This window comes from Vipera berus (genome assembly GCF_964194415.1).
Source record: "Vipera berus genome assembly, chromosome: 4".
NCBI lineage: Eukaryota > Metazoa > Chordata > Lepidosauria > Squamata > Viperidae > Vipera > Vipera berus.
In genome coordinates this window covers 79,331,127-79,354,201 of record NC_138206.1, presented here as the reverse complement: position 1 = coordinate 79,354,201, position 23,075 = coordinate 79,331,127, and the positions used below count along the sequence as shown (strand labels likewise).

Genomic DNA, 23,075 nt, shown 5'->3' with positions numbered 1-23,075 from the left:
TAGGGGCAATTCATCTTTGTAAAGTGTTACAGTGGAATTACTGGTGAGCAAGTTCTTAAGGAGCTGGAAACTGGAGTCATGCTGAGGAGATCAGGACCATGGGGTACCCTTGTCAAGTAATCTGTGCAGGGGTTCAGCGATGGTTGCCTTGTGGGGCAAGAAGGCATGATAAAAATTTAGTAGCCCCAGAAAGGCTTGTAGCTCCTGTTTGTTTTTAGGAGTGGGTGCAGTTTTGATGGCTTTGATTTTTGAGTCAGTGGGGTGAATTCCCCACGAGTCAATTTTGTATCCCAAAACCTCTGTTGATGGTACCCCAATAGAGCATTTATCTCTTTTTAATTTAAGTCCTGCTGCCCTGAACCTGCTTAGAACTTCCCGCAATTTGTTTGCCAAATCCCCTTCTGATTCTCGGGGTTTTTTGGAAGTCAGCAAGGTGTATGCTGGTGGGTTGTAGGGAAATTTGCTGCCGGCTGCGGCTGCAAATGCTTTTATAAGTCTTCCACGAAATGAGGGAGACCGAGGATCCTGAATCAACTTCCATTTCACAGGGAACCCCGTGTAGCAGGACATTGATTTTAACCTTTGGCTTTAACACTAGATGGACCGCCCCCACCCCCTTATTCCTACCTACAGCTAGTACTAGGGACCTAGGGGGCTTTTTCCCATTGGTCGTGGTCGGACTCGTACCTGCGGATGTCACCTCCAATTCGTGCAGGTTCTCCCGGTTCTGGCTACGGCATAGGGCTCTGAGGTGTCCCGTTTTGCCACAGCCGTGGCATTTGGCACTGTGGAAACGGCAGGACACTCTTGGGTGGTTTCCACCGCAGCTAGCGCATTTGGCTCGGATGCCTTGCTGATTGGTGCTTTTGCTGTTTGGAGGGCCCCCTCGGTTGTCACGTTGGGTCTTGAGTTTCTCAAACCTCCGTTGGACGGCGTCTATATCGGTGGAGACGTTGTTCTCTCCGAAGTCACTGGGGGCGATGTCCTCCTGGTGCACGGACCTGTATGGTCCGTTGTCTAGTGGTCCGGGTTTCTCGCAGTGGCTGTCTTCATAAGCCACGACTTCCATGGAGACCTCGGCCAAGATCAAGGTGGGCTTAGCGATCAGCTTCTTCTGTAGGCACTCGTCCTTCAGCCCGATGACTACCTGGTTGCGGATCCGGTCCTCCAGATCTAGGAACCGGCATCGGCGTGCAGCATGCCTGACTCTTGCTATGAAGTCGGTGGGGGATTCATCGGGGAGTTGACAGCACCGCGCGAAGTTTACGCGCCAGAATAGTTCTGATTTGGTTGGCATGAAATGCTTACTCAGTCCTTCTGTGAGTTCTGCATACGGTATGGTGGCGATGGGCTCTGGACTGAAAAGTCCTACGGCCACGTCATACACAGCTGGTCCGCTGAGGCAAAGGAGCGCCGCTGCCTTGGCCTGGTCGTCCGTGATCTTGTTGACCAGCAGGAACCCCTCTACCTGGCCCCAATGCGACTCCCAGCACTCAGGATGGCGAATGTTGAACTCACGGATGTGGCCGAGTTTGGCCATACTGTCCCGGTTGTGGGTACTGCTTCGCAGGCGTTGAGGAAGTTGTACTTCCCGCCGGTGACTTCAGCTGTGACTAGCTCCGAGCCGTGGGAAAAAAATTCTTTTTTCCTCGGCTAGTGACTTCAGCTATGCGAAGCAGTAAATCCCATCCTCGTCACCAGTGCTTCATCCGCTGAAGTAGTACGCGAGACAGCTGGCTAGTGAAAACCTTTTATTGTCAGGAACTGGGCGAGGAACAGACTCGCAGCGCCTCTATTTATACCCCCAGCTGGCCGCCAGGCAACCAATCAGAGCTGTGCCGGTTTCCCGCTTGTCGCGCGAGCCAATCAGTGGTGGTGAGCTTTTGACAGCCCTTGGCTGTCAAGCTGGGTCGCACCTGCGCAGTTTCCTGCGACTTTGACAGCTGGGAGCTGTCAAGCGGTTGCGCTTGCGCAGTGGCTACTGGCAGCTTTGACAGCTGTCAAAAGCTGCCGAAGTGTTTTACCTCATAACTATTTACAGGTGGTACATAACCATTAACATAACATATTAATACACAACAGATGACTCCTAGGGAATTAAATGAACTATGTCAGTTCACTGATAAAAGCCTGGCCCATGGGTTCAGCCAGCCAGCCAGATCCCAGAAGAAGGATGATTCTCTTCATCTCTGCATGGACTATAGAGGTTTGAATGCTGTGTGTGTGGAAAATGTGTACCCTTTGCCCATCATGAAAAATATGCTAGCCCACCTATCAAAAGGAAAGATATTTTCCATTAGACCTGTGAGAGGCATACTACAGAGTTAGAATCAGAGAGGGAGACAAGTGGAAAACTGCTTTCAACTGTCATCTTGGTTGTTTCCTATTTAAGGTACTCCCCTTTGGTTTGCAAGGAGCTCCTGTAGTGTTCATGCAGCTGATCAATCCATGAGCACCTATATAAGGGAGTTTTGGTGTACCTGGACAATATATTAATCTACACCAAAACAAAGGCTGAACACATGAAACTGGTCAGGCAGTCCTGAATAAACTGTGGGTAGCCAAACTTTATACAAATTTGTCTAAATGTGAATTCCACAAAGGAAAAATTGAATACCTGGGCTACTAGATCTTGTATGAGGGGGTGGAGATGGATCCGAAAAAAGTACACACCATTTTGGAATGGCTGGCCACCCCACACCAGAAAGCAGCTGCAGAGCTTCCTGGGTTTTGCGAATTTCTGCTGACAATTCACCCCTTCTTTTGCCCAGATTGCCTTACCTATCACAAACCTGTCAAAAACCAAAGGGACTAATAAGCCAAAGCCTAGTCAGCCCCTGAAATGAATTATGGAGTGCCAAATGGCATTTCAAAAGCTAAATAGGCTTTTCTCAGCAGAACTGATTTTAGAACAGCTGGATCCAGAAAAGGGGTTCGTAATTCAAGCTGATGCCAGTGATGTAGCAGTAGGGACAATGTTACTCCAAGAAAATGAGAAGGGCCAATTACAACTATGCACCTATATCTCCCAAAATATTATCAGAAACCAAACAGCACTGGGAGGTCTGGGAGAAGGAAGCTTATGCAGTAAGCTGGGCCCTCCTCATCTGGAGGTACTTCTTGGAAGGGAGCAAAATCCCTTTCCAAGTATGGATTGATCATAAAAACTTAGAAGCTCTCAAAACGCCTAGGAACTTGTCCCCTAAACAAGCATGGTGGGCCCAAAACTTTCACCAATTCAATTTTACTCTCCATTAATTGTCGGGGGGGGGGAATTAGAACTCCCCAAAACTTTAAGGCAGATCCACCCTGTAATCCATTGTAGCTTGCTGAAAGCAGAAGTAACTTCACCTTTAAGGTCAAAAGCAACTCCTTCTATATTCACTTCAAGAATTTTCTGTGTTAACATTTGAATCCTATCCAATATTTTCTTCCTTTATCACACCACCATAAATGGTACAAAGTCCCTTCTTTACCTTTACATTTTCAACATTCATTTGAAATACCTTTATACATTTTGATCACTTGTAAAAAATTTCTTCTAAATTATAATTTAATGTAAATTTTAATCCTTTATTCTACATATTTTCCATTTCATTAAGCATTATATTGTATCCAAAATTCCTTACCCACTGAATCATGCAATGTTTTACTTGTTCATTTAGCATCCTTGTCTCCAAGAGTCCTTCTTTCTTAAGATGTGGTTTGAAGTGGGTTCTGACATTAGACGGGATCTACATTAAGAGTCAACCTGGAAGGAAGAACCTTACCAGGGGACTTTGCAAAAAAATACAATGTCTAACAATGAGGAAGGGAAGTAGGGAAGCCCCATGGAAAGGGAACTTTCCCCCCAACCAAAATCCCACCAACTATTGGAAGCTGAAGCATCATATTCCTCTGGGGAAGAGATGGTGGAAACGTGCGACCACAAACCGTGGTGGTCGATGGGCATTAGAAGGAAAAGCGAGTGGGAAAAGGCATAGAGGAAAGTGACCCTGAGACGGGGAGGGCCACCAACCTGGATGGAAGCAAGAGGTGGAGAGTTCCCTGCATGTCAGCAAAGAGGACGGGAGTTATGAACCACATGCAGACTGGATCCTAGAGAAAGCTATTGACCTGATGAACAAAACCCCTTGGCTCTCTAAGGGAAGAGAAACCTGAGTCGCGCAGCCACACCAGTGCCTGGAGCTGCAACTGGAGAGACAGTGTGGGGGATCCAGAACCTGTAGCACTGGGGGTGTCCACTGAACCCGGAGCTACCACCTCAGCAGCCCCCACCACTCGCCCACCAGCAGATAGGAATCAGGATGGGGGGCAATACCACCAGCGGCATAGGCACTGATCCATTCAAAAATTCCTGCCTCTGGAAGCAAAATTCAGGGGGGAGCCGCCACGCTTGGGGTTTTTCCTAACTCAAGTCCTCAGTTACCGTATATACTTGAGTATAAGCCGACTCGAGTATAAGCCGAGACCCCTAATTTTACCCCCCAAAACTGGAAAAAAGTTATTGACTCGAGTATAAGCCGAGGCTGGGAAATGCAGCAGCTGGAGGCTGGATCCCCCGAAAGAGGTCTCTGCTGAGATGAGAGAACGGGGTGGCAAGCCGCCGAGAGAATGGGGCGGTGGAGTGCTCTGCCGAGAGAATGGGGCGGCTTGCTGTTCTCTCGGTGCAGCACGGCAGAGGCTGGATCTCGCGAAAGAAGTCTCCGCTGAGCGAGAGAATGAGGCATCTCAGCGCCCATTTTCTCGGCGAAGACTTCTTTCGGGGGATGCAGCTTCTGCCGCCCCTTTCTCTCAGCTGCCCAGTGGAACAGCTTGCCACCAGAAATCAAGAGTGCTCCATCACTGGAGGTTTTTAAGAAGAGACTGGACATTCACCTGTCTGAGATGGTATCGGTCAGTGGTGGCGAAACTTTTAGAGACCGAGTGCCCAAACCGCAAGCCAAAACCCACTTGTTTATCACAAAGTGCCAAGGCAGCATCGGCATTCTGGTGCCCTCGGGGGAGGGGACAGGGAGGCGCCTCTGAGTGCCGCCTCTGGCACGAAAAAAAAGGGGGAGCAAAAAATGGGCCACCGTACCGCAAGGCACAAAAACGCCAACCGCCGCGCCGCAGGGTGCAGATACAAGGCACCGCACCATGTGAGAACGGGGCTGGGCTAGTGAGTATCACGCAGGCACTAGCCCCGCCCCCTTTGCAGCATGTGCCTGCTCGTGGCCCCGTGCGTGCATGCACGCATGTAAAATGCTTCCCCCTCCCTTTTCTTCCAGTCCACCAACCGACAAGGACCTGCTGCTGGCAGCGGTGGTGGCGCACGTGCCAACAGAGAGGGCTCTGAGTGCCACCTCTGGCAGGCGTGCCATAGGTTCACCACCACTGGTATAGGTCCTCCTGCTTGAGCAAGGGGCTGGACTAGAAGACCTCCAAGGTCCCTTCCAGCTCTATTCTATTCTATTCTATTCTATTCTATTCTATTCTATTCTATTCTATTCTATTCTATTCACTTTCTATATTTCTATTCTATTCTATTCTATTCTATTCACTTTCTATATTTCTATTCTATTCTATTCTATTCTATTCTATTCTATTCTATTCTATTCTATTCACTTTCTATATTTCTATTCTATTCTATTCTATTCTATTCTATTCTATTCTATTCTATTATTCTATTCTATTCTATTCTATTCTATTCTATTCTATTCTATTCTATTCTATTCTATTCTATTCTATTCTATTCTATTCACTTTCTATATTTCTATTCTACTCTATTCTACTCTATTCTATTCTATTCTATTCTATTCTATTCTTATTACCATTTTCTATTCTATTCTATTCTATTCTATTCTATTCTATTCTATTCTATTCTATTCACTTTCTATATTTCTATTCTATTCTATTCTATTCCATTCACTTTCTATATTTCTATTCTATTCTATTCTATTCTATTCTATTCTATTCTATTCTATTCTATTCTATTCTATTCACTTTCTATATTTCTATTCTATTCTATTCTATTCTATTCTATTCTATTCTATTCACTTTCTATATTTCTATTCTATTCTATTCTATTCTATTCTATTCTATTCTATTCTATTCTATTCTATTCTATTATTCTATTCTATTCTATTCTATTCTATTCTATTTTATTTTATTCTATTCACTTTCTATATTTCTATTCTATTCTATTCTATTCTATTCTATTCTATTCTATTCTATTCTATTCTTATTACCATTTTCTATTCTATTCTATTCTATTCTATTCTATTCTATTCTATTCTATTCTATTCTATTCTATTCACTTTCTATATTTCTATTCTATTCTATTCTATTCCATTCACTTTCTATATTTCTATTCTATTCTATTCTATTCTATTCTATTCTATTCTATTCTATTCTATTCTATTCTATTCACTTTCTATATTTCTATTCTATTCTATTCTATTCTGTTCTGTTCTGTTCTGTTCTGTTCTGTTCTACGTTCTGTTCCATTCCATTCCATATTTTCTATTCCATTCTGTTCCACTGTCAGAGCCCATCGGAGGCAACCCAGTCAGCCCAAACAGGAGTTACACTAAGGCTACGCAGCCTCTCCTCTCAACCTGAACCCCTCCTTACCTTTCCTTTTATCTGCATCCTATTTTTAACTGCCGGCTCTGCCCTGCCCTATTTTGTCCTTGAGCACTCGTGAGCTCATCAAGAACAGAAGGTAACCGTGGGGGGAAAGGCAGGGCAAGATCTGCAAGATCCCCATTTGCATTTGACTTTGCCATCCCATCTGGTTCAAGATAACACACCACAGAGAGAGAGAGAGAGAGAGAGAGAGAGAGAGAGAGAGAGACATGCACACCTCAGCAAAAAAGAAAGAAAGAAAAAGAAGTAGTAGAAGAGGCAGAGAGCCCCTGTGGGTAGGAGTGAGGATGGGGAGAAACAGACCGGGTGGGGTGGGGTGGGTTAATCACTAAACCTTCCAGTGTTTAACCAAAGCAGCTTTTGCATTTGTCAAGCTCTGCTAGCAGGGCACTGGACGGGCCTGGCAGAGCTGCTGAAGGTGAACGGGAGAAGGTGAGTCTTCGCCGAGAAAATCTCAGCGCCCATTTTCTCGGCGAAGACTTCTTTCGGGGGATGCAGCTTCTGCCGCCCCTTTCTCTCAGCTGCCCAGCTGAGAGAAGGGGGTGACAGAGGCTGGATCCCCCGAAACAAGTCTCCGCTGAGACGAGAGTGAGATAGTGCAAACTAAGGTACCAACTCAGGTGTAACCTTTTTACCCAAAGATTGGACAGAAGGTCTGATGGCCTAAAGGATTGTAACTTTGGTTCAGGCTGTGGCAGAACTCTCAAAGCTAAGGCCTCTGACTTTTGCCCTACTTCCCCTTAGCTCACAGACTAGCAAGTAAGTAGCTGTACTAAGCTGTTAGTATTTTTATCTTGACCCAGACATATGCATCCTGTTGTTCTCTTCCTGACCGGACATTTATCACATGTATACTCCCTTTCGCTGACAACTCCGTTTTCTTTTGTTGTTTAAGTGTACGTGGCTTATTTCACTTCTCTATATGACATTACTTATATTACCATATATTATTCCTCCCTCTGTAACGCCTATAATATGACATATGAATACCAGATGAATGTAACTGTATAAATTTATGTTGATGTGGATCTTTCGGGGTCCAGACCCTTTCATGCCAAGTGCAGTCTGGACCTGCGCAAATAAACTTCCTACATTGAAGAGCTTGGCCTGGTCTCTTGCCAATATTTTTGTATTTCAAATGGCGACCGCGGCAGGACTAAAAGGTCAAGGCAATATTTTGCTGAGGGCCGTTCAACCCCTCGGGCCCATTGGGCAGTCACTCCTGAACATTCTCCAGGCGCCACGGGGGATCCAGCCTCCGGGAGACAGCAGTGACAACTCTTTGGTACCGACGGTGCTCTGATCGAGTCCAAGAACCCTGCAGTGTAGGAACGGTGGTCTGAACAATTCCTGGCCAGGATGGGGAAGTGGACAACGCGTTTCAGGCGAGTATCTGTTAAACTCTGGTGTGCCTGTCTCATTTGAAGACCGAAGAGGGGGACTAATCACCCTCCTGGACTCAGGACAACGTCGTCCCTAAAGCAGTCCGTGTTAGGTTGTGTGGGAGGTTAAGCCATTGCAATTCCTATTGGTGACCATTGGAACGTCCGGCACCGTAGGTCAGTGGCAGTGTATTAGTATGGGGGGACATAAGAGTGTGCCCAACACACCGTTGCCATGCATGTTAAAAGGATTTGATGATTATTTTAGTGATCCTAAATATCCAAAGGGGAATAGGATTCAATTGAAATTTCTGTGTGAACAAGCATGACCTCCACAAGGTTCTTTTAGACGTGAGACTGTGGATGCATTATGAGGAATCCTAGCTGGGGATTGTGGGTTCGAGTCCCATCTGGGTCCTAGCTGGGGATGATAAAAAATATGGTGACCAGTGCATTGTACATTGACCAGAGGGGGAATGCATTGGCTGAGAGAAGTGATGATTTGTTACAGTGTCAGGCAGAAATGGTTCGTTTTTGTGTTGCCAGACCTATGGGAAAGAAGTTGAGGGTTGTGTTTAAACGGTTTAAGGATATAAACATATCTGAAACTAAAGTGTCAGATGCTAAGAAAGACGTGTTATTTGAAGAAGAGGAAGTGATTTTCAGACCCCCTCCCTGTGTGCCTCAACCACCCCCTTTGCCTCCACCAGCAGCTGCGGTTGCAGGCTGCAGCGTCTGGAGAGGCACAGCCTGTAGTGAGAAGAAAGTTTAATGGAAAAGTGCCGATGGCTCCCAAGGATGAGGAGGAGAGCTCAGTAGCTGAAAGTGGTGAACCAAGTGAAGGTGAGGAGGATGAAAGGGAGGAAGAGTTAGTAGCTGGGGTAGATGTTTCGGTAGGAGTGACAACAAGGTCAGCCGCAGCTGAGGCAGTAGCTGCAAAGCGAGAGTTTTTGGCTCCCTTAAGACAAACTGACTGACTTAGGGAGCAGATGAAAGTCCAGAAGGGTTTTTGCGAAGATTGCTTGACAATGTGTGAATGTTGAATGAGAGGTGCATAGCACAAAGTTATGATGATATTAGAAAGAAGTTGCGGAGGTTGGAAGGTGCTTTGGGGAAGAATACCAGTGAATTATTGGAGGAAGCATGAAAAGTGTAGGGACAAAGTCAAAAAGAAAGAAAATGCCCGAGGCGAGAGATACGAGGACTAGGCTGGAGGGGAAGACCTGGGTTAGGGTGAGGCAGGTCTGTTAGGATAATGCCTCCCAGGTTCCCCTACAGGGGACGAGGGGCAAGAGGAAATCAAGGGAATGAAGGGGGAAGAGACAGTGTGCGTGACATTGAAGGAATTGGGTTGGCAGGAAAAAGTTGGACTGACTGACGGGGACCAGGCTTGGAGAAGACCCCCCCCCCTGAGCTCTTGGTTACAATGAATGTTGGGGGTCATCAGACAATGTTTTTGGTAGACACAGGAGCTGGGCGATCTGTTGTAAATAGTCCAGTATCGGCACCTGGACCACATAAAATACAGGTCCAAGGGGTGTCAGGACAAGTATTGGGAAGACAGGTCCCGACACCAGTAACATGTCTGTTTAATGGGACTCAGATCCAACATGAGTTTCTCTATATTCCTGAATGCCCCTCCCCTATGTCCCTGTGTATCACCCTGTGCCTCAAGCCCCACCACCAGTGGTTCCAGTCCAGCAGCCAGTGGTAAGTCCAGTTCAACCCGCAGATGTTGATAATGACACTAATTGAGTTCCAGGGATAGGAGCCCAAGGAACTCATTGAGAAATCCTATTAAAAGCACTAGAGCATTTTGTTCAAAATATCGAAGTTTTTACAAATTGGCTATGTCAAGTACTAACCATATATGTTAATAAAAGAAATTTATGTGCCTGATGGATCCTAGACACTATATAGTCCATTTTTGTTAGAGGAGTGTGGAGGTAGTGTCTTGTCTGTGTGTCTGTGTTGTGTCTAATAATAACATAAAAAGGCCTTATTATTAAAAAAAAAGAAAAAACAACAACCAACAAACAAGGGAGCTCATTGGCTTCTGAACAGCTCCTTGTAATTATAATATTAGTTATTGAATTGTCAGAAGAAAGTATGAAATGAAATATCTGTATGTGAAATTGTTTATGCAAGCAGTTTGAATGGAAGTGAATGTATGGATATAGAGTTTCTCCCCCACCACAGACTGTGAAAGAAGCAGTAAACTGCAGAATTTCTTTTGTTTGTTTATTAAAAAAGTGAAATGAAAAAAACAATATAAGCATTTGCATGAAAAGTCTCATGGAAGATGTGTGAGAGAATTCATAGAAATGTATGTGAAGAAGAGAAAACTATTTTGTTAGTGTTGAGATTTTTGTGTAATTCTTTTTCTGTCTCCTCACCCTTGCTAATTGTGTTGCTTTAAGAGTGAGAGAGACAGAAAGGAAAAGGGGGGGTCTAATCTTTTTAACTATTTTTTTCCGGTGTAGAGTTCTGGTTTGAGGAAGCTGGGATGCATGTAAAGTTTAATGTTTTAACCTACTTAATGGAAATTTGTTTTTATCTGAATGGAATCTGATTAAATTGGAATTTAACTAAATTTATATTAGGAGCGAAGAGTTGGTATTAGACTTTGATACAAAACTATTTCAGTAACTCGGAATATTTTATTAATCTTGTTTATTTTATTTATTTTTCTGGAGTTGCTTTTTGTTGTTGTCATTTTATTTTTTTCTATTGTTTTTATGCCTGTGTGTGGGACACACTGATAGAAACTAATATCTAGGAGAATTGAAGGAATTGTACTTCAACCCTTGAAAAGTTTGGGGATTATATATATATATAAGCTGTGCTGTTTAATTAAGAAAAGTTGTATTGAAACCTGTTAGAAAAGCAGCTTTAACAGAGTTTGGTGAGCGCTCCTTTGTTGGCTTTTCACTAGGTAATTTGTTTGTAAATGTAGTCAACGAAATGGCATGGAAGGAGGTTTTGACCCAGAAGTGGGGAAAAGAGGCAGCCAGTAGTATTTTTGTCTAACATTGACATTTGGGGAAGTCTTGGTGGTTAGCATTTTTTTTAATTAAGTGTGGTTAATTTTAAATGGACTCCAGAAGATGGTAGAGGACAGGGAAGCCTGGAGGAACGTTGTCCATAGGGTCGCGATGGGTCGGACACGACTTTGCTACTAACAACAAGAACAATTTTATATCAGGAAGGCGAAAAGAGGTAACCGCTTGTTCATAGCAAAGTGGTTAGAAAAACAAAAAAGACATAATGAAGGTGTGATAGTAGATGGGGAGGGAGAAAATGTGAGTGGAAGTTGGGAGAATTTCCCTCCCTTGGTCAGCATTAACCTGTGAATTTTATGCCGTTCAGCAAGTGCTGAAGTTGTTAATAAGGGAAAAGGAGAATATGCTTATGGAGTCTTCAATACTTTTGGAGAAGTGAAATGTAGAGGACTGATTAATAACTAAGGGAAACAGTTGGCTCGTGTAAAAAAAGAGAGAAGTTGGGCCAGAGTGACAGAAGGGCAATGAAGGAATGGGTAATAGAAGGAAGGTTGCTTTTAAGTTGGTTTGCACAGACTTGTGAATTACATGCATTACTGATATTAATGGGGTCAGCACAAATGTGTGCACTGTATGCCTTAAAACATGTCTTAGAATGTTGAAGGAACAAGAATGTACAATAAGAAATATGGGAGGAGAGACAAATAGGCAGTAGCAGAAAGTGTGCAGTGAATGTTGCCAGATGGGAGGCAGAAGTTGAATACAGCAATGTGGATACTCATGGTAACTAGGGAAGCAATGAAAAAAATGGAGGAAATTTGAAGTTTCAGAAATATGGGCAGAAAATAACCCTCCCGGATTTGCAACTCATCACCTTCTGATAATAATGGAGGTGACGCCTTTAGTGATGCCAATTCATATTCGTCAGCACCCATGCTCTAATGAAGCCACCACTGCGATATATGAAAGCATTCAAAAATATCTTAAAGCAGGGATTTTGGTGCCTGTTCATTTTGGCTTGATTCCGCCGACTGCTAGGTGATTCTCAGTAATAGACTTAAAGGATGTCTTTTTCATGATCCCAATCCACAAGGTTAGTCAGATCTTGAATGCTATGTGCCATGTCAGCAGGGGGATATTATTTTGCAGTATGTGGACGATGTGTTAGCTACTGGAAATAGTAAAGATGCCTGTTGGAGTAATACTAGGAGTCTCTTGAACTTGCTATTAAGATGTGGATACAGAGTATCCGGGAAAAAGGCTCAATTGGTGCAACCGGGGGTGAGGTGTTTGGGATATGACATTCAGACGGGGCGCCGGTCTTTAGGTCCTGAGAGAATGCAAGCAGTTCTTATGTTGGCAGAGCCTCGCGCAAAACGACAACTAAGGGGATGGCAGGCTTCTGCAGGATTTGGATCCCGAATTTTGCTTTCATGGCTGCCCCTTTATGTGCAGCCACTAAAGGTGCTAATGCTGAACCATTGGAATGGGGAAAGGAACAAAAGAATGCTTTTGTTAATATTAAATTAGCATTGACTCAGGCCCCCGCATTGGCATTACCGAACTTGCAGAAACCTTTCAATTTATATGTAGATACTAGCAGAAACATAGCTCTTGGGGTCCTAACTCAGCGTTTGGGCAGTTGGCAGCAACCTGTGGTGTATTTATCTAATCTAGTCATTGTTAGATACTAAGGGACATCTCTGGATCAGTGGACAGAGATTAGCGAAGTATCAGGCTATTTTAATTGAAAATCCTCAGATCAGGTTGATTATATTGAATAGGTTGAATCCTGCTACCTTGCTGCCCACAGAGACTGAGGTTGAGCATAATTGTTTGGAAGTGTTGGAAAGTGTGTATTCTAGTAGACCAGACTTGACTGATGTACCTTTGCCTGATGCCATCTCAAATGGGTGGATGCTTTACCTTTGGCTTTATTTGCAATTCGCAGTTCACCCTGTGATCAGTATAAACTATCACCATTTGAGCTAATGTTTGCCCGTCCGCCTGATCTACTAAGAAGAAACCTGATGGGGTGGCCTGATTTGGGACATAAGGGGTGTGTGGACCTTGGAGATGGTACAAGATCTAAATAAAGCAGGTTGAAAAGCTTTGCAATTATGTGACTAAGCAAACTCCTCCTAAATTAGAAACATAGTTAACGTTTCCTTTTCAACCTGGAGACAAAGTCTGGGTGAAACATTGGAAGCGGGAACAATTAGAAAGCAGATGGAAAGGACTGTATGTTGTTATTATGTTTTCTCCTCTTGCTGTAAAGATTGCAGAATCTAAATCTTGGATCCACTGGACAAGGGTCAAAGCAGCAGATGAACCTGAATGGGTGATGTTTAAAGATCCAGTGGCTCCTACAAAGTTAATGTTTAAATGAAAATGATATAGGATTTGTTAGTGAAATTGGACTTATTTAAGAAACTTTAGTATATTCACTAAAAGGCTACTCTGCTAGAACCTTACCGGCAATAGGTTCTTCTACGCACAGTAGTGAAGAACCCTTGCTAAGTCACTCTGGAAGCTGACTTTCTACACACGGGGGAAAGATGGAGAAAAGTTTATTTCTGCTATGGGTGTATTGTGTTGTACCACATGTAACAATGTTTGTATTTACAATTATTGACTTTGGAGTAAGCAAAAGGAAACACTTCAGATTGTTCAATTATTTCTTGTAGGCATTGGAAATTGTAATGGAAATCATCCACTTAGTTTTTATCCTGAATATTGGAATTACAGTTTACCACATCCCTGTCAGTATCCACAGGCATTTGATAGAATTGCTAGGGATGCTTGTCAAGCCAGGCAACCAGTCACTTTTGAAGCTTGTAAGTATGTGGGTTATGTGTACAGAAAGGGAATGTGTGCAAAAGCCCCATATAATGGAACACCCCCTCCTCTAATTTTGGAGTGTAGTATCCCAGTATTTTCAGGATATGAATGCATAAAAATGATCCCTCAGTGAGGCCTAGAACTTGTGTTTTCTATCTATCGGAGGATGGTTACAGAACACCAATAATTAGGCTGCAGGCTGTTGTGGATTTGGCAGGGCAATGCCTGGATAATGTCTTAAACTTGTTAGCTGAAACTACTGATAAAATCTGGACAGCTGTTTATCAAAACTGATTGGCTTTGGATTACCTATTAGCAAAAGAAGGTGGAGTGTGTGGAAAATTCAATCTTTCAAATTATTGTCTTCAAATTGATAAAACTGGGCAAATAATCAAACAATTAACCTCTGAAATGAGGCAACTAACACACAATGCAGATCAAACCTGGAAGGGTTTTAATTTCCAGAAGATTTTCAGTGGATGGTTTCCCAAACTTCCAGGGTTACAAGCAATTGTGGCTTGCATAGGACTGATAGCTGCAGGATGTGTGTTGATTCCTTGTATTTTGCCTATCTTTATTAAAGCTATTTCTAATAGGTTGTCCTTAGTAGCAGAACGAAGGGCCATCGCACAGGTGATGGTGATGTGGGACTTTCACAAGAAACAGCGTGACACACAGGGTGGTGAATATGTGGCCCTCCTGGTAGATTCAGAAGGGCCACAAAGGGGGGAATATGAGATAGTGCAAACTAAGGTACCAACTCAGGTGTAACCTTTTTACCCAAAGATTGGACAGAAGGTCTGATGGCCTAAAGGATTGTAACTTTGGTTCAGGCTGTGGCAGAACTCTCAAAGCTAAGGCCTCTGACTTTTGCCCTACTTCCCCTTAGCTCACAGACTAGCAAGTAAGTAGCTGTACTAAGCTGTTAGTATTTTTATCTTGACCCAGACATATGCATCCTGTTGTTCTCTTCCTGACCGGACATTTATCACATGTATACTCCCTTTCGCTGACAACTCCTTTTTCTTTTGTTGTTTAAGTGTACGTGGCTTATTTCACTTCTCTATATGACATTACTTATATTACCATATATTATTCCTCCCTCTGTAACGCCTATAATATGACATATGAATACCAGATGAATGTAACTGTATAAATTTATGTTGATGTGGATCTTTCGGGGTCCAGACCCTTTCATGCCAAGTGCAGTCTGGACCTGCGCAAATCAACTTCCTACATTGAAGAGCTTGGCCTGGTCTCTTGCCAATATTTTTCTATTTCAAGAGAACGAGGCGTTGGAGCGCTCCGCGAAGTATGGGGCGGGGAAGCTTGCCGCCCATTCTCTCAGCGGTGAAAACTTCTTTCGGGGGATCCAGCCTCTGTCGCCCCCTTCTCTCAGCTGCCCAGCTAAGAGAAGGGGGTGACAGAGGCTGGATCCCCCGAAACAAGTCTCCGCTGAGACGAGAGAACGAGGCGTTGGAGCGCTCCGCGAAGTATGGGGCAGGGAAGCTTGCCGCCCATTCTCTCAGCGACGAAGACTTCTTTCGGGGGATCCAGCCTCTGTCGCCCCCTTCTCTCAGCTGCCCAGCTGAGAGAAGGGGGTGACAGAGGCTGGATCCCCCGAAACAAGTCTCCGCTGAGACGAGAGAACGAGGCGTTGGAGCGCTCCGCGAAGTATGGGGCGGGGAAGCTTGCCGCCCATTCTCTCAGCGGCGAAGACTTCTTTCGGGGGATCCAGCCTCTGTCGCCCCCTTCTCTCAGCTGCCCAGCTGAGAGAAGGGGGTGACAGAGGCTGCATCCCCCTAAAGAAGTCTTCTCCGAGAAAATGGGTGGCAAGCTTCCACCGCCCCATTCTCTCAGCGGAGGCTTGCAGAGGTGGTGGCGGAGCTGCGCGCGCAGCTCTCCAAACCGCCGCAGCCCGTTTGGAGAGCTGCTGCCTTCGTCCATATTTGATGAAAGCAGCAGCTCTCCAAACTGGGGGGTGGAAGTTCTTTTTTTTTTGTTCACTGGAGTATAAGCCGAAGTGGATTTTTTCAGCCCAAAAAGTGGGCTGAAAAATTCGGCTTATACTCAAGTATATACGGTATATGGAAGAATAAGGACAGGACATCCCCAGTAACAAAGCCCACATCCGCATCGTGCAATCCACCCTGGACAGACCGGCCGCAGACTGGGTGGTGAACCTGCATGACTTCAACGCCCCAGAACTCAATGACTTCAACCAGTTCATGTCATCCTTGAGGAGGCGATTTGAGGCCCCCTTGGCTGACCATAAGGCCCAGTAGAGAATCAAAACAGTGAGGCAGGGCAGACAGCCGGTGGCTGAATATACCCAAGAATTCCAGGCCATTGCCAAAAAGCTGAACTGGCCGGAAGACATCCTCCTTAGCCATTTCAAAGATGGGCTAAACTATGATCTGTATGATGCTTGCCTGCCTCGAGGAGACCCACACCACCTCGATGACTGGTATGTCCTGGTAGAGGAGGCAAAGATAGACCTACTGAAGAGTCACTGCTGAGGAAAACCATGGGCCTGCCCACCTCCTGAGCAGACAGGCGAGCCAGCGAAACCACCGGCTACAGCTAAGAAATCAACAGGCTGTTTTAAATGCGGGAGGGCCACCGTGCCGCAGAATGCTGCTCAAAAGCCCCTCAGCGCAAATCAGACCCATTACCATCCAGGAGAACAGGGAATTCCCCAGCCAAACCAAAAGAACCTGCCATGAGGGGGACAGAGGCTGTAGAATCCCAAATGCCTGCCAAGGAAAGGGAGAGAATTCCAGCCTACACCGCAGGGGCAGTGGACACCTTGGAGGACAGCTCAGAGGGCAAAACCCTGGTAAGTGGATCCATTCCACCCATCCTGAAGACAGTGACTATATTAGTCCCCTCCATGCCCAAAGCTGTCAAAGTGAAAGCCTTAATAGACTCTGGCTGCACCCGCTGCCTCATTACCCCAATGCTAGTGGGGAATTTGGGCATTCCGGTGAGGAGACTAAAGCAACCAATCTCCTTTGGGTACATAGCGGGGGGGGTACCAGCTACCCTAGCCACCTTACCAGTTCACCTGTCCCTGGGGACCCATGAGGAAGATATAACATTTGTATTGACCCCAGGCATGGAATGCCCAATGATTTTAGGGCTGGAATGGTTAAAGAAATGGAACCCCTGGGTAAATTGGAGGACAGCAGAACTCAACTTCCCAGAGGGGGTTTGTGGAAACTTAAAATCCCAAAGGCCCCCACCAACCCTAGGAGCGGAGAAAGCATCAGTGGGAGAAGAGAAGGGGCTACCAGAAATACTGGAAGAATACCAGGACCTTGCTGAAGTTTTCATTGAGGAACAGGTGGATGAGCTCCCTCCTCACTGACCCACAGACTGTGCTATAGAAATTAAACCTGGGGCAAAACTCCCGAAGCCCAGGCTGTACTCCATGAGCCCTAAAGAGATGGGGGAGATGGAAAGATTCATAAATAAAAACTTAGAAAGGGGATTTATTGAGCCTGCCAAACCCAAAGTGGCCGCTCTAGTCCTGTTCAGGGAGAAGAAGATGGCACAATGCATTTGTGCATGGATTACTGGGCCCTTAGTGCAATTAGTGAAAATAACCTGTACCAACTAACCCTAATGAAGGATATGGTATCCCACCTATCGAAAGGAAGGTTTTCACCAAACTAGACCTAAAAGAAGCATACTACCACATTAGGATCAAGGAAGGAGACCAATGGAAGACCACATTTAATTGCCCAATGGGTTGCTACCAGTTCAAAGTTCTGCCATTTGGACTGCAAGGGGCCCCCACAGTTTTTATGCAATTAATCAATGAAGTGCTAAGAGAGCACCTACATAAGGGGGTCCTGGTTTATCTAGATGACATCCTGATCTTCACTTAGACCAAGGAGGAGCATATTAATCTAGTAAGAGCAGTTCTAAAATAATTGCGGGCCGCCCACCTATATGCAAAATTATCAAAATGTGAATTCCAATAGGGAAGAATAGACTACCTGGGGTATCGCATATTCCCACAGGGCATCAAAATGGACCCCAAGAAAGTCAGGGCAGTATTAGAATGGGCACCATCATGCACAAGAAAGCAATTGCAAAGTTTCCTGGGTTTTGCAAATTTCTACCGCCAATTCATCCCTTCATTCACCCAAATAGTCCTGCCCCTCACGAACTTGTTGACAATGAGGGGAGGCAGTACTGAGACACCCGGATCCTAATAAACCTTTCGTAATACAGGCAGACACAAGCGATGTGGTGGTGGGAGCTGTATTATTACAGGAAAATGATGAGGAGGCACTGCAACCATGTGCATATATGTCCAGGAAACTCCCAGAGACAGAACAATGTTGGGCCGTGTGGGAGAAGTAAGCTTACGCTGTGAGATGGTCATTACTTACATAGTGTCATTTCCTTGAAGGAAATAAAATCCCCTTCCATGTCTGGACAGACCACAAAAATTTGGAAGTGCTAAAAACACCCAGGAAACTCACTCCGAAGCAAGCCTGCTGGTCTCAGCATTTTCACTGATTCCATTTCACACTTAAACACTTACCAGGGGGAAAGAATTTCCTGGTGGATGTACTGTCTCACATGCCCCAATATAACAGCACATGGACTACTGACTCTAAACCACTTATGCCCGGACAACAACTGGCAGCACCAGTAACCACCAGGGCCCAAGCTAAAATGAAGCCGCAGCTGGATAGCCAAACTGGGATCGAATTCCGGAAATTCTTGGAAACAGATGAATGGTTCCAGAAAAATAGACATGTGTGCACAATCAAACACGGACTACACTGGGTGGGGGAGAGGTTATAAATACCAGCCACCCAGAGGATCAATTTCATGCAGTTGTGCCATGATACAAAATCAGCATGACATTTTTGGTTTGTAAAAACCTTACATTTAACTAAAAGGCAATTTTGGTGGCCATCCTGAAAAAGGACATAGAAAGCTATGTGGCCAGCTGCCAAACATGCGTGACAGCTAAGAGGCTGTAAGGAAAGTCGCCTGGACTGTTACAACCAGTGGCGAACCCCTCAGCCTCTTGGAAAGAAGTAGCCATGGACTTTATAGTGGAATTTCCAGAAAGCAACGGGAACACTGTCATCTGGGGGGGGTTAAAGATCTGTTTTCTAAACAGGTGCACTTTATGCCTTGCCAAAAGATTCCCACTGCAAAGACCTTAGTGAAATTATTCGTTCAGCACATTTACAGACTGCATGGAGTACCTCAACGCATCATATCTGATAGGGGCAGGGCTTTTTTTCTCATAGAATGCTCAGAACGGCGTTCTGGCACCTTTTTTTACACACACACAAACACACAAAAGCTTTTGCACAAGCTATGCTACACCCTCCAAACTTGTGCGTCTACTTTCCTCGCTCATCTTCCAAAACTCCAAACTAGGACGCACGAGTTTGGAGTTGGAGAGGGCGAGCGAGAAAAGTAGGACACGTGAATTTGGAGTTTGGGAAGGCGGGCATCCAATGGCGACTGCCGGTTTGGCACTGTCAGCAAGAGTTTGCATGGGAGCAGGCCGGTGAGGACCACATGGCAAGGTTACCGCTCCCTCTGCTATTGGCCAGCCCTTAGCAGGCGCTGAGCAGAGAGCAAACTTGCAGTATGACAAACCCCCACGGCCTCGACAAGGTGCTGAAGATGTCTCTGCAGAGGAAGACCAATGTTCATTTGGCAGCTGGTGTGTGTGTGTGTGTGTGCGCGCGCGCATGTGTGCATTCTGTGTTTCACAGCCTACTTCCCTCACTTGCCTTCTCCAAACTCCAAACTTGGAAGACGAGCGTAGGACGCGCAAGTTTGGAGTTGGAGAAGGCAAGCGAGGGAAGTAGGACACGCGAGTTTGGAGTTTGGGAAGGTGAGGAGATTTGGAATTTCTCTCAGGCTAGTTTAGCTGTTGGAATTGCTCACAAGATTGGAAGCTCTCTGTGTGTGTTTCCTTTCTGTGTTTCAGAGTCTCATGAGTTTAATGAGATTTATTCCTAGATATAGATGTGCAGGACTGGCGTCTTAAAAATAGCTATCCTCTCACTGTACACATATTTGAAATGTTGGGTAGCATTGGATAGATTAGATTTTTCCTTGTTGTTAAGGATGGCTTCAAACGGGAATGAGGCAAGGAGCCCAATAATCTTCCCTCCTTTCTCTATTTTTGAAAGCAGAACCAGCCTTATGTTAAGGCTCTGCTCACTTTCCCAAACTCCAAACTCGCGTGTTCTAGGGCTGCAGAGTGATTTCACTTCCTCCCGCCCGGCTGATCTGAGCAGCAGAAGCATTTTCGAAACTTCTGGAGCTCACATCCATGGCCATGAGGTGATTTTATGATGCTCCAGCAGCCCAATCTGGGCGTTGGAGGCCTGCAAAATGCCTCTGCTGCCCAGATCTAGGGCTGCAGAGCAATTTTGCTTTCCCCACACACACACACAGCTGATTTGGGCAACAGAAGCATTTTGCAGGCCTCCGAAGCCCAGATGGGGCCGCTGGTGCATCACAAAATAGCCCCACAGCCATCGATGCGAGCTCCAGAGGCTTCAAAAATGCTTCTGCTGCCCAGATCGGCTGTGGGGGAAGGAGCGAAATTGCTCTGCAGCTGTAGATCTGGGCGGCAGAAAGAAAGAGAGATTGAGCCAGCAGGGAAGCAAAAGTGTGGGGAAAGGAAAGCATTGCAAAGTAAGCAAACTTACAAAAAGGGAATCTCTCTGTCTCTCACACACTGTCTTCCCCCACCCCCTTTAATATCATGTCTTCCCCCACCCACTTTAATATCAGTGAGGCTCCTCCAATGGACCATGACCCAGCGTTTGCCCCGGTCCCATCCCCCCTCCGCCAGAGACCCTCAGATTTGCCCCAGTCCTGCCCAGCTCCGAACAAGTGCCCCTGATGCAAGTGATGTTGAGCTGGCCACGCCCACACAGTAGGCCACGCCCATGCCAGATTAACAAGATGAGAGTTCCGGCACCTTTTTTTTTTTAAGAAAAAAAGCACTGGATAGGGGAGTGCAATTTACGTCAAAGTTTTGGAAGGAATTTTTATCCCTCTTAGGAACTACTCAGGGACTAACATCTAGTTATCATCCTCAGGGGAATGGTCAATCAGAACGCGGGAACTCTGTACTTGAGCAATACTTAAGTTGCTTTATTAATTTCCAACAATCAAATTGGACGGACCTACTCCCTTTCGCAGAAGTTGCTTACAATAACGCAGTCCACTCTAGCACAGGCTACACTCCTTTTCAAATAGCCATCAGTCAAAGCTTCAACCCTATGCCAGAACTAATCCCAACTGAACCAGAAATCCCATCGCTGGAAGAATGGATGGCACAATTGCTAAGCACTGGGCCAATTGTTAGGAAAGCTTTAGACAAAGCTAGGCAAGAATACAAAGCACAGGAAGACAAAAAGAGAGTTGAGCCCATTCAGGGTAAGAGAGATGATATATCTATCTACAAAATACCTAAAATCCCTACAGCCCTGCAAATTCTTGGACCAAAACATATAGGACCTTTTCCAATGAAAAGAATCATAAATCCAGTAACAGTAGAATTATAACTACCCAAAAACCTTAGGCAAATACATCCAATGTTTCACTGCAGTTTGCTAAAAAGGGAAACACAGTCACCCTTACGGCCAAAAACCCCACCACCACCACCTCCAATCATGGTTGAAGGAGAACAACACTTTGAAGTAAAAGAAATCGTAGATTCTAGAAAGTATCATGGGAGAATTCAATACTTAGTAGCTTGGAAAAACCTTCCCTCCTCAGAAAATGAGTGGGTCGATAAACACCACATCAGAGCACCGAAGCTGCTAAGGAAGTTTCCTACAAAATATCCCAACAAGCCAGGCTAACATTTATAATTTTGTCTCCTCTACAGGTGGATCTCTCCCATCTTTAAGGGGAGCAGGATGTCAGAATTCATTTATATTTCATTTCTAACTATCTTTTCTGTGCAAACCCAAATCTCTCTCTCACACACACACCCAATTCTGCCATTCCCAAGGAGGAGAGGGAACAAGCATGGGTTTTTATTGCTGTCACTTCCTTCCTCAAATGTAACCTTTTGTTTATGCCACCTGCCTGCTATCCATCACAATAAGATCAATTACTCTCTCACTGGGCATTTTCCCTCTCATCTTATGGGCAACTAAGAAAGGGGGTGGAATGAAACCCTCCGGAATCTGGTTTGTTTCTCTGGATGGAATGTGAGGGGGTGGAAATGATCCTGCTACGAATGGTCTGATGTCTCTCCTCTTGCCACCTGGAACTTGGCTGATCCAGAACTGACCGAATGAACTGTGGGGTGGGGCTTGCTTGGGGACATTTAAAAATATTTAAAAATATCGATCTGTGAAGGGATTTCTCAGATCCTGTCTATTATACCCACTAACTTCTATTTCTTAGTAAAAGTTCCTGCTTAGACAACCTTGTCTCCAAGAGTCCTTCTTTCTTAAGATGTGGATTGAACACGATATTAGCTTCCATTCATTTTGGGGATATTTTCCCCCCTGTAATATAGCATTTATTACATCCTTTAATGGCTGAAGTTCATCTTCAAAACATTTATAACATTGACTTGTAAGTCCATCTGGGCCTGGGGATTTGCCTGATTTCATTTTTCTTATAGCTTCTGATATTTCAAAGGCAGTTATTGGGTCATTCATAAATTGACCCTGAGTTTGTGAAAGTTTTGGCAAATTTTGTCTAAGCAAATATTCATCTATTTTTGACCTTCTAACTCTTGCATCCTATACAAATTAGAATAAAAATTGTGAAAATATTTTTTAATCTGGTCATTATCAGTTATTACTTTATTACCTTTACAATTTCTTTCAATCATTCTCTTTTCCTTCTCCTTTTTAATCTATATGCCAACCATCTCCCTGGTTTATTTGCAAACTCAAAGTGTCCTTGCTTGACACAACTCAATTTTATTTCTATTTCTTGAACTGTCAACATAGAGAGTTGTTGGCATAGTAAATTAATTTGGTGCAAAATTTTAGGGTCTGTAGGTGACTTTTGCAGATCTATTTCTGTCTGATTGCTTCAAGTATCTTTTGGGTCTTTTCCAAAGATTTTTTCTTCTCTAGCCAATTGTATTGTATAAAGTAACCCCTCATAACTGCCTTACTAGCTTCCCAAACAGTTATTAGATAAGTCCCTTTACCTAAATTGTTATAAAAATATTTGTGTAATTTCT

General features: G+C 44.7%; 1 protein-coding gene and 1 long non-coding RNA gene across 4 annotated transcripts in view; one reads left to right on the top strand and one right to left on the bottom strand.

The window, feature by feature from the left end:
• Positions 1-23,075, bottom strand: part of LOC308667820 (E3 SUMO-protein ligase ZBED1-like) — a 309,814-nt gene that overhangs the window by 62,679 nt on the left and 224,060 nt on the right. The window lies entirely within an intron of this gene.
• LOC308667794 lies at positions 7,747-13,634 on the top strand. Its single transcript, XR_014026376.1, has 3 exons — positions 7,747-8,015; positions 8,726-8,855; positions 13,293-13,634. It is a non-coding gene; the product is annotated as an uncharacterized lncRNA (long non-coding RNA).